At 54.0% G+C, this 9578-nt stretch overlaps 1 long non-coding RNA gene across 1 annotated transcript; it reads left to right on the forward strand.

Annotated features, from left to right (window-relative positions):
- The first annotated feature begins 7164 nt into the window (after nucleotides 1-7164).
- On the forward strand, nucleotides 7165-8579 carry LOC115659470. Its single transcript, XR_004002558.1, has 3 exons — nucleotides 7165-7389; nucleotides 7680-7702; nucleotides 8413-8579. It is a non-coding gene; the product is annotated as an uncharacterized LOC115659470 (long non-coding RNA).
- The last annotated feature ends 999 nt before the right edge of the window (nucleotides 8580-9578 follow it).

Consider the following 9578-nt stretch of genomic DNA (forward strand, 5'->3'; position numbering starts at 1 on the left):
GTCTCCTGTCTGGTATACGTACAAAGGTTATACTCTACTGAGTGTGTTCATGCTATTTGTCTGCATGTATTATTTCTGTGTCTGGAGTTCAGAAAATAAGATATAAACTTGTGGTGCTGATGTAGGGATATTAAGTAGAAGCCATTGAGGATGCTTCAGAAACAATGAGTTGTGAATGGCCTTGTTCACCTACAAGCCTTCCTGTGTACCTGGGGGCTGGCCTAGGAATAATGGTGGCTAGGGTCCAGGGGTGAAAGTAACATAAAGGATTTACCGGTACTGCCATAGTCCTGGGAGAGGAGTGGCCTCATCTGGAAAAGGTGTGACATCAATCAGAAGAGGCAGTGCCTCTCAAGATTTAAAGGCCCTGGGGCACCGGCTGTGGCTGGGAGCCCCAGGCTCTTTAAATCAACCCAGGGCTCCCAGCTGCAGAGGTGGCTGGGAACCCCCCAGGCTCACGGGCAAATTAAAGGGCCTAGGGCTCTGTCCGCCGCGGAGCTCTGGGCCTTTTAAATCTCCACCACAGCTCCAGCTGGGATTTAAAGGCAGCCGTGGGAGCCCTGAGCCTTGCCGGGCTGGGTCCAGTATTTAAAGGGCCCGGAGCTCCGGGACCTGCAGGAAGCTGCGAACCCTTTAAATCTCAGACCCACCGGGCCGCTGAAGCTGCGGGTGGAATTTAAAGGGCTCTGGGCTCTCTGCAGGAATGGGGAGCTCCAGGCCCTTTAAATCCTGGCCTCAGCCTGGCCACTGAAGCTGCGGGCAGGATTTAAAGGGTTCTGGGCTCCCCGCGGCTGTGGGAAGCTCCAGGCCCCAGAGTCATAACTACGTATTTTTGTGTTGAGGCAAGAATATAAAATTGCACCCTCCCACAGGGCTGGTTCTTTGCAGCAATTTGGTGGCGGGTCCGTCAGTCCCTCTCGGAGGGAAGAGCCTGCCGCCAAATTGCCGCCACAGAATGAAAGAAGGGGCAGTGGTGGAGCCTGTGATTTTGGGGGGTCAGCTCATGATTTTTGACTGCTTGGGCTGGTAATCTTGTTTTCAAGATGGTCTTTGGTTCCAGTCCCAATCCAGAGAGGGACTCACAGATTAAGAGAGGAGGGAGGTGCTGGATATCAGCAGTGGCCACTAGGGATTAGCCTGTGTCCTGAGAATGCTGGGAGTTCAGGATTGCAGGGCAGGATCAAGAGTGGTAGGTTTGTAGACATTTTGGTGGTGCTCAGAACCTGCCTCCACCCAGACTCCACCACCTCACCTGCCCAAGGCTCTGGGAGGGAGTTTGGGTGAGGGAGGAGGTCTGGGGTGCAGGCCCTAGGCTGGGCAGGGGACTGGGGTGCAGGCTTTGGAGAGAGTTTGGGGATGAGAGGGCGTGCAGAGGGATGGGGTGCAGGGGTGATGGCCATGGATTATGGCTGCAGATGAGGGGTTTGGAGCATGGAAGGGGCTCAGGGCAAGAGTAGGGGTGAGGGCTCTGTCTGGGCCTGGGAATGGGAGGTTTGAGGTGTGAGAGGAGCTCAGGGCTGGGGCAGAGGGTCAGTGTGCGAGGAGAAGAGGGCTCTGGCTGGGACTGGGGATGAGGTGTTTGGGGTACTGGAGGGGCTCAGGGCTACGGTAGAGAGGGTTGAGGGTGTGGTGGGGGGGTGAAAGCTCTGACTGGGGGTGTGGGCTCTGGGGTGTGGCAGGGCTGGGGACGAGTTTGGGTGCAGGCAGGCTGCTCCAGGACAGGCGCCAGAGAGGAGGACTCCCCCCAGCCCTTTCCCTGCCGGCAGCAGCAAGCTCTGGGGGAGGAGCCCCCCTTTCCTGCCCTCCGCAGCAGCACACTCACCCCCACCACTGTCACTGCATGTGCTCCTAGGGCCCCTCTGAGGTCCAGGAATCTCTCTCGCCTCCCCCGTGGTGGGTACCGGGGAGTGCTGCATGCGCCTCCTCCCCTGCTGTGACGGGGGGAGCCTGTGCTGGTGGAGGGTCCCACTGGAAAATGAAAGGGTCTGAGGTGGAAGGGCAGGCTCAGAGTCAGTCTGCTCTGCAGTGAAAAGGGGGCACTAGGACCCTGCGACAGCAGTTGCTTCAGGGAGGCAACATGGATCTGCTCTGTTCCGGGTCCGGGAATGGGGGAGGGAGCAAGTCAGGGCCCGGGGACACTCGGGGAAGGCGCAGGAGGTGTGTGTGGAAGATCACCCGGGTTATAAATATCTCTGTGCCAGCGGCTTTTTTTTTCCTCCACCACTTTCTGTGCCCCCGGTGCGGTCTGGAATGGCGTACTGGCTGTTGCAGAAGGCCCTTCAGCAGTGGGTGGGCTTCCACCTGGAACCCAATAGCTACAGTCCCCATCAGTGCAAATCTCTCTCTCCTCAGCCTCAGGATTCTCTGTTTTGGATGTTGATAACTTTCACCCAGTGCAGAGGGCACCAGATCTGAGCAGGCTCAGGGGACTCTGGCCCTGGGATGAGTGACACCTACAGTCAGGGCCGGTGCTACCACGAGGCAAACTAGGCGGCCACCTACGGTGCCAAGACTTGAGGGCACCAAAAAGCTGTGCCCAAAATGTCTGGGATGCTCACCCGGCGCTGGGGCTTTGATCAGCTCCAGCTGGCTGGGAAGTGATGTCATTCCTCCGCCGGCCGCTGGGGCGCTGCGCTGTTCCCTGCTGCTCTGGCTCTGCCCCAGGGACCCGCCCCTGCTCAGCCTCGCCCCCATTGCCCTGAGCTCTGCAGCAGGGCTGGGGCTGTGCTCACCGGTGTGGGGAAGTGCAGAGCTGGCCCCAGCCACGCTGCCGGCAGGACCGGCGCTAGGGGTTTGAGCGCCCTAGGCAGACGGCAATTTCGCCGCCCCGTGCGCTGGTCCCGCGGCTCCGGTGGAGCTGCCACAGTCGTGCCTGCGGGAGGTCCACCAGAGCCGCGCGAGCAGCCGACCGTCCGCAGGCACCACTGCGGCAGCTCCACCGGAGCCGCGGAGCACTGGACCCTCCGCAGGCACCACTGCGGCAGCTCCACTGCAGCCGCCTGCCACCCCCTCCGGCAAAACGGCGCCCACCATTTATTCTGGTGCCCTAGGCGATTGCCTAGGCTGCCTAAATGGCAGCGCCGGCCCTGGCTGCCGGGGAGTGCTGGGGGTGGTTCCCCTTGCCCTCAAAGCCAGCCCCGGCCCCCTGGAGGCCTGCCTCCCTCCTGCCCTCCCCACAGAGGCCTGGGGCACCACCAAGCCCATGGGGGGCTGCATAGGGCCCCAGAATATCTAGGGACGGTCCTGGTACCCGCCACCCTGCCTGCACCCAGCTCCTGCTACACCCCCTGCCCTACCCCCAGACAGTCCCACACCCCCTCCCCTGCCTCCAGCCAGGCCCACACCGCCTGCCCTTCCTGCAGCCAGCCCCACACCCTCTGCCCTGCCCACAGCCAGCCCCACACCACCTGCCCTTCCTATAGCCAGCCCCACAGCCCCTGCCCTGCTCCCAGCCAACCTCTCACCCCCTGCCCTGCCCACAGCCAGCCCCTACTGCACCTCATGCTCTGCCTCCAGCCAACCCCTGCTGCACCCTACGCCCTGCCCGCAGACAGCCCCACACCTCCTGTTCTGACCGCAGCCAGCCCCTGCTGCACCCCCTGCCCTGCCCGCAGACAGTCCCACACCCCCTGTCTCCATCCAACCCTTGCTACAGCCCCCTGCCCGAAGCCAGCCCCATGCCCTGTCAGGTTATTCATTTATCTTCGTTAAATATGTAGACTAAATAATGAAATTAATAAATTTTCAAGCCAAATGTGTCTTAACTCTAATAAACAATGCCACATTATGCAGTATTCATTTTTGAAAGTTTATAATAAGCAATGCTCCAGGGGGAGGGGTGGGGGGACGGGGATGCAAGGTGAAAGTTTCGCCTAGGCCACAAAATATCCTTGCACTGGCCCTGGCATTCCCAGCTTTTGAGTGCTTGTTGCTGCAACTTAAATAATAGTATTTTAATGTAGGGTTTTGAAAAGGTTAAAATTAGATATAACTTTTGCAGTATGAGCAGAGTTTGACCCTGAACTTGCAGCGCTGCCTGCTACTCCCTGACCTTCCCCCTCTGTGTCTATTTCCCTCTCTGCTGGCTGGGCTGTTTTAGACAATGAGGATGCACCTCTAGGGGCTCCCCAATTCCCATGGGTAACTGATAACAGTATTGCCCACTCGCTTCAAGCATTTAAAAATCATGAGCCGCCCCCCACAGGATGAGATTGCTTTAAAAATCGTGGGATTTAAAACCCTACTGTTGGGTCTAAACTTTTGGTGAACTTTGGAGCCAAAAAACACCCAGACTGGCCGTCTCTGCATAATCCTTTCTGAACCTTTTTTTGAACAAAGCACTGACCTGCAAACTACTCATGACACCCCCTTCCTCAAGTAGCCATTAGCCTTTTATCTCTATGCATTTACTTCTTAAACTTGCTCTTCCTGTAAAATCTTGATTGATTATGCATGACCATTATCTTTTGTTAATCACTTTGTTTACTTCTGTGTATAAATATTGATGCCCACCCCTAATAAAGGGGCCACACTTATTCTAAAGCTTTTGGGGTAGTGTGTGCCCGTTGATCAACGCATTTGTGTCTGGTCTCTGACAGAATTGTGGGCCCATATTCCAACTCCGCACAACCTCGGGTGTTGGAGAGGTGAGTGAGGACTTGCTTTATTACCTAACACTACTAATAATTACTGCAGGGCTGGTTTTGTTTGCCTGCTGGTTTCTGAGCCTTCGGGCTGTACTGGGGTCACATTTTCAGTTTTTCTCTGCAATCTACAAGGCTAGAAACTTCCTTTCTTTAGCAAACAAAAGCCGAGTCTCACCTCAGCACAGACTGGAAGGAGCTGGGGCTTTAACAAACAAATCAGCCACAGCACTGCAATCAACCAAAGCAATGAAAGATTGTGAGCCTGAGGATAAAATCCCAAGAGTCGGTGACACTGCTGGCAGGGCTCCCCCTTTCCACTGAGCATAAGTGAGAATCAGGCTTTTCAAACATTGGTTCTGCCTTACCCAAGGTTTTAGCCTGTGCATTTAATATCACCCTCAGACACAGTGCCCTGCCCCTGGGAAGCCCCCCTGACCCTCCACAGTAGCTAAGGGGCTGATTGCAAGGCCAGAGCCCTGGCTGCACATTTTTTCACAAAAGCCTGCAGAACTGAAATTAACACTGGGCTCCATCCCCCTCAAACAGCCTGTCAGTTCTAGGTGGGACATGCCCTCCTGCTGCTTCAGGTGGGGCCGAGTGTGAGCTCAGGAAATTCAAACTTAGGGTTTCTCTGCCCAGAGGGAGCCATGGCTGCAGAGACCCCTGTGGAAAGTCTCCAGGACCAAGCCATGTGTCTCATCTGTTTGAGTACTTCAGAGAACCTGTCACTCTGCAGTGCAGGCACAATTTCTGCCAAGCCTGCATCAGCCAGCGCTGGGAGGGATCCGACACAGACGCCTCCTGCCCCCAGTGCAGAGAAGCTGTGCAACAGAGAAACCTTAGGCCCAACAGGTCATCTCAAGTCTTGTGTTCTGGGTGGAAAACCAGCCCCTACAAACACACTGTCAGCCCTCAGTATCAAACCACCAAATCATTTGTGTGTGTCAGGAAAAGATCCAGGCCCATTTGAAGTCTCTGAGGGAAGAGAGAGAAAAGCTCCTGCGATTGAAAGTAAATGGAGAGAAAAGAAGCCAGGAGTATCTGGTAGGTGCCCATTGTTCTTCACCTGCTGGGACATGGAGAGGGGAGGCTTGTTGATAGATTTCTGTGTGGTGTGGGGAATGTGGGCTTGTTTATGTTTCTCCATGATCATGGGATACTCTGTGTGTGTATGTGTGTACACACGTGTGCATCACAAATGTTCTCTCCTTGGAGGAGGACAACAGCATCTTCTACAGCATCTAAAATGCATTTTAATTATCGAGTTAATTACTGGCCCTTGTGGCTTTCACAAAACTTCTCCTGAACTGCCCTGACTATATCCTAGCACTGCCACGTGCCAGTGTCTGCCATCATTTCTTGTATTTTTTTAATCATTTGATTATTTTTTCTCCTGATAATTCTATCAATGTGGAGCTGAGCTCTGTTGCCTGCTGTTCTGGATCTGGCGTCTCAGGATACACCCACACAGCCTGCAGCTGTGAGCCTCTGGGCCCTGCTCAGCAGAGCTGGACTCATGGGACTTGCAGTAAAACACTAAAACTAACTGTGTAGACAGCACTTTTAAACTGCAGCTCAGGTGGGAGCTCAGGTTCTGAAATCCACCCCGCTCCCTCCTCGGCTTCAGAGCCCAAACTCCAGCCGAGGCTCAGTGTCTACACAGCTGTTGTTAGTGTGGTAGCATGAGCCCCAGGAGCCTGAGTCTGCTGCCCTGGGCTCTGAGGCTCACTGTGTGGACGCACTCTCAGAGGCCATTGGGAACACAGTGTCGGAGCCACGTCTGACATGGAGACATCCCTTTAAGGGATATTGGGGCCAAATGGGAAGCTGCAGAAAAATCCTTTCCCTTGAGATCCCAAGGGTTACTCAAGTGTCAGGATGTGAAGAATTACAGATTTCACACCCCAAACCGCAGGTCCCAGACTGTCACTGCAGCCTATCAGCTCTCTGGAGCCAGCAAGGGAGTGGCTAGTGGAACTCTGGCCTGCCAGAGGATCCTCCTACAAAGCTCCTGATTGGAGCAGGCGTTTGAATACACGACTTACGCCAGCAGGCATCACAGGAAGTTGCCCAAACTACTGAGGGCACTCCGGATCTGCTTCTGGACTGGACCCTGGCAGTGGCTTGACCCTGGCATAGTTCCTGGCTCAGGTTTGACCTGCAGTACTGCTGTCTGACTCCGGCCTGACACTTTGCATGGCTGTCTGACTCCAACTCCAGTCCTGAGCCTCACGTGACTCCTGACACTGATTCTGGCTCAGCCTTTGGTATGACTCCTAATCTTGACTCTGACTCCAACCCTTGGTGAGATCCTGACTCTGACTCCAGGTTTGACTCTGGTTTTAGTTCCTGGCTTCCAATTCCAGTTCTGACCACTAGGCCTGACTGCTCATGCCCTGGTCCCTGCACGGATGTCTTAGAGATTATAAAGGAGTTCTCTCTTGTAAGACTCTATTAAAGGCCCTCAGGTGCCATCCATGTTCCTGACCAGCCCTTTCCTTATTTTTTATAGGTCCAGACACAAACTGAGAGACAGAAGATTGTGTCTGAATTTCAGCAACTGCGGCAGTTCCTGGAGGAACAAGAGCTACTCTTGCTGGCCCAGCTGGAGAAGCTGGAAAAGGAGATTCTGAAGATACAGAATGACAATGCCAGTAAACTCTCCGAGGAGATTTCCTGTCTCAGATACCTGATCAGTGAGCTGGAGGGGAAGGGTCAGGAGCCAGCAAGTGAATTCCTGCAGGTGAGACTGAGTTAGAAACATCCCAGATCCTCACGCAGGCTCCTGAATCATAAATACCTGGAGTCCAGTAGTCAGATCTCAGTGTCTGCATTCCTGAGATGTGAGTGACTATGTTCTTTGAAGAGTTACAGACACATTGATATCAGAGCAGGGAAAGCCCCATTAGCTCAGGGAATCCATGGGCCTGGAGCCAGTGCAGGGGCTCTTTTCCCCATATTTGCAAAATCTCTTCCCTGGGATCTCCTGTGTGTGTCAGAGGGGACTGAGATTGTTTTCTCTCTCTCCTCTAGGATATCAATAGCACCTTGAGCAGGTACGTGTCTCTCTCCCACTCCCCCTCACATGTCACAATGCAGGCTTGGAGATAATGTTAGCAGCACATCTCCCCAGGGCTCTTCAGCAAAATGTGTGGGGCAGGGTCACATTTTGGATATAACTCTCTCTGATTAACTTCATCCTGAAGTTCTCACCCTCTTAGAGACGACTCTGGAATTACCCATTGAATGGGAAAGACTGACCTAAATGATATTCTAGAGATGTCACATCCCTGGGGGCCTGGCTGCCTCAGGGTTGTGGGGGTGGAATATGGACCTGTCACTACCAGGGCACTCATTACTGTTCAGCCCAGGGCAGCAGTGATCACAGTACATCCCACCAGAGAGCTGTTTGGAGACCTGTGTGGAATGAGCTGGGGAGGGGGGAGTTGATGCATCAGCATAGTTCCTAGTGGATAGATTTCTACAGCACTTCACATGAGAACTTTGTATCCCTCAGAGCATGGAGGCCAAGGAGTGGATTGGCCATGGAGACTCACATCCCCTTTTATCCCCAGAGCTGGTCTCTCCAGGCCAATGGGACCTTCAAAGGGAAGGTTTCACTGCCATGGCTTGTGCTACATCTGCTCTGAGGCTGGGAGAAGCAGAGGAATTCTAATTCCAGGCCCATTAGAGCAGCAACTTTCACAAACAACAAATTATACTGTGTCACTAAATGAAATATAAGCATGTGAAATTTTCTCTTCAGGTGCGAGAAGGGGAAGTTCCAGCAGCCCTTGGAGATTTCTCCTGAACTGGAGAAGAGACTCAGCAATTTCTCCCACCAAACTGTTTCTCTAACGGAGACTCTGAGGAAATTCAAGGGTACTGAGGAGGGATCTACAAGGGGAAATTGGGATGAGCCTCTGAGACTGGGAAGAGGTGGGCTCTGTCCAGTTGGTTCATCATTACGTAACATCTCTATTGAATGAAAGGTGGAAAGTAGGGATACTGAGCAGGTGTAACGGGCCCAGGTGTCGGGATGTCTCACATTAATTTATGACTTACCAGAGGTCATGACATTGAGGCTCAAATTTAGCAAAATGGCCTAATTTTGGATCTCTGATTTTTCTCTCCCAGCTATAGAACTTACAAAGCGCTGGGGGTCAGAGAAACAGGGGCACTAGTCTGGCTGGATCTCAGGACTTCCCCAGTCTGTGCCAAGGTCTGCACAGGCCTCTGCAGCTACTGACTAGGGGAGTCACAAACTGCCCCCTCTGTCCCTTTGCCAGTTGAGGGTCAGTCTGGCCCATTGAGCCGACCCTCTCCCAGCTCGAATTTCCACAGGTATAAAATGATTTTATTACTTGTATTTCAGTTTAAGGAGGACAAGGGCCCCATTGTGCTGAGCCCTGTGGAGATGCTGAGTGAATAGACTCAAGGGGTTCATAATTAAGAGCTCTGACCCTGCAAACTCTTAACATCCTGTTAGTGGCACAAAGTGTGTGAAGTTACAGTCACACTAAAGTCTCTGCAGGATCTGGCTCTAGGGCAGTGTTTCTCCCAGACAGCCACCAGCAGATGTCTTTCTGCCATGACAGCCCCTCTGGGTGAGAACTGGGGGACCAAAGCGGCAGCAGCTGCTCGTGGCAGCACCCAGCAGTTGCTCCTGAATAGCTGTTACCAAGGGCAGTGAGATGTCCTGCTGTGGTGTTTGTGCTGGCACCTGCGCTGCCGCAGCACCACTGGGGACACATGGGGCTGGTGAGTGAGGCACCGAAGGCAGCTGCAGTGTTTGGTTGCTGGGGTGCACCCTGGGCAGCTTCCCTTCTCCTGCCCAGCCGGGGCATGGGGAGCCTGGGATCCTGCAGGGAGCCAGTGAGTTCCTGATCCGCCTTCCCTGGGGCAGGCGCTCGCTGAAGGGACATGAGAGGC

Source organism: Gopherus evgoodei, chromosome 11, assembly GCF_007399415.2.
Source record: "Gopherus evgoodei ecotype Sinaloan lineage chromosome 11, rGopEvg1_v1.p, whole genome shotgun sequence".
Lineage (NCBI taxonomy): Eukaryota > Metazoa > Chordata > Testudines > Testudinidae > Gopherus > Gopherus evgoodei.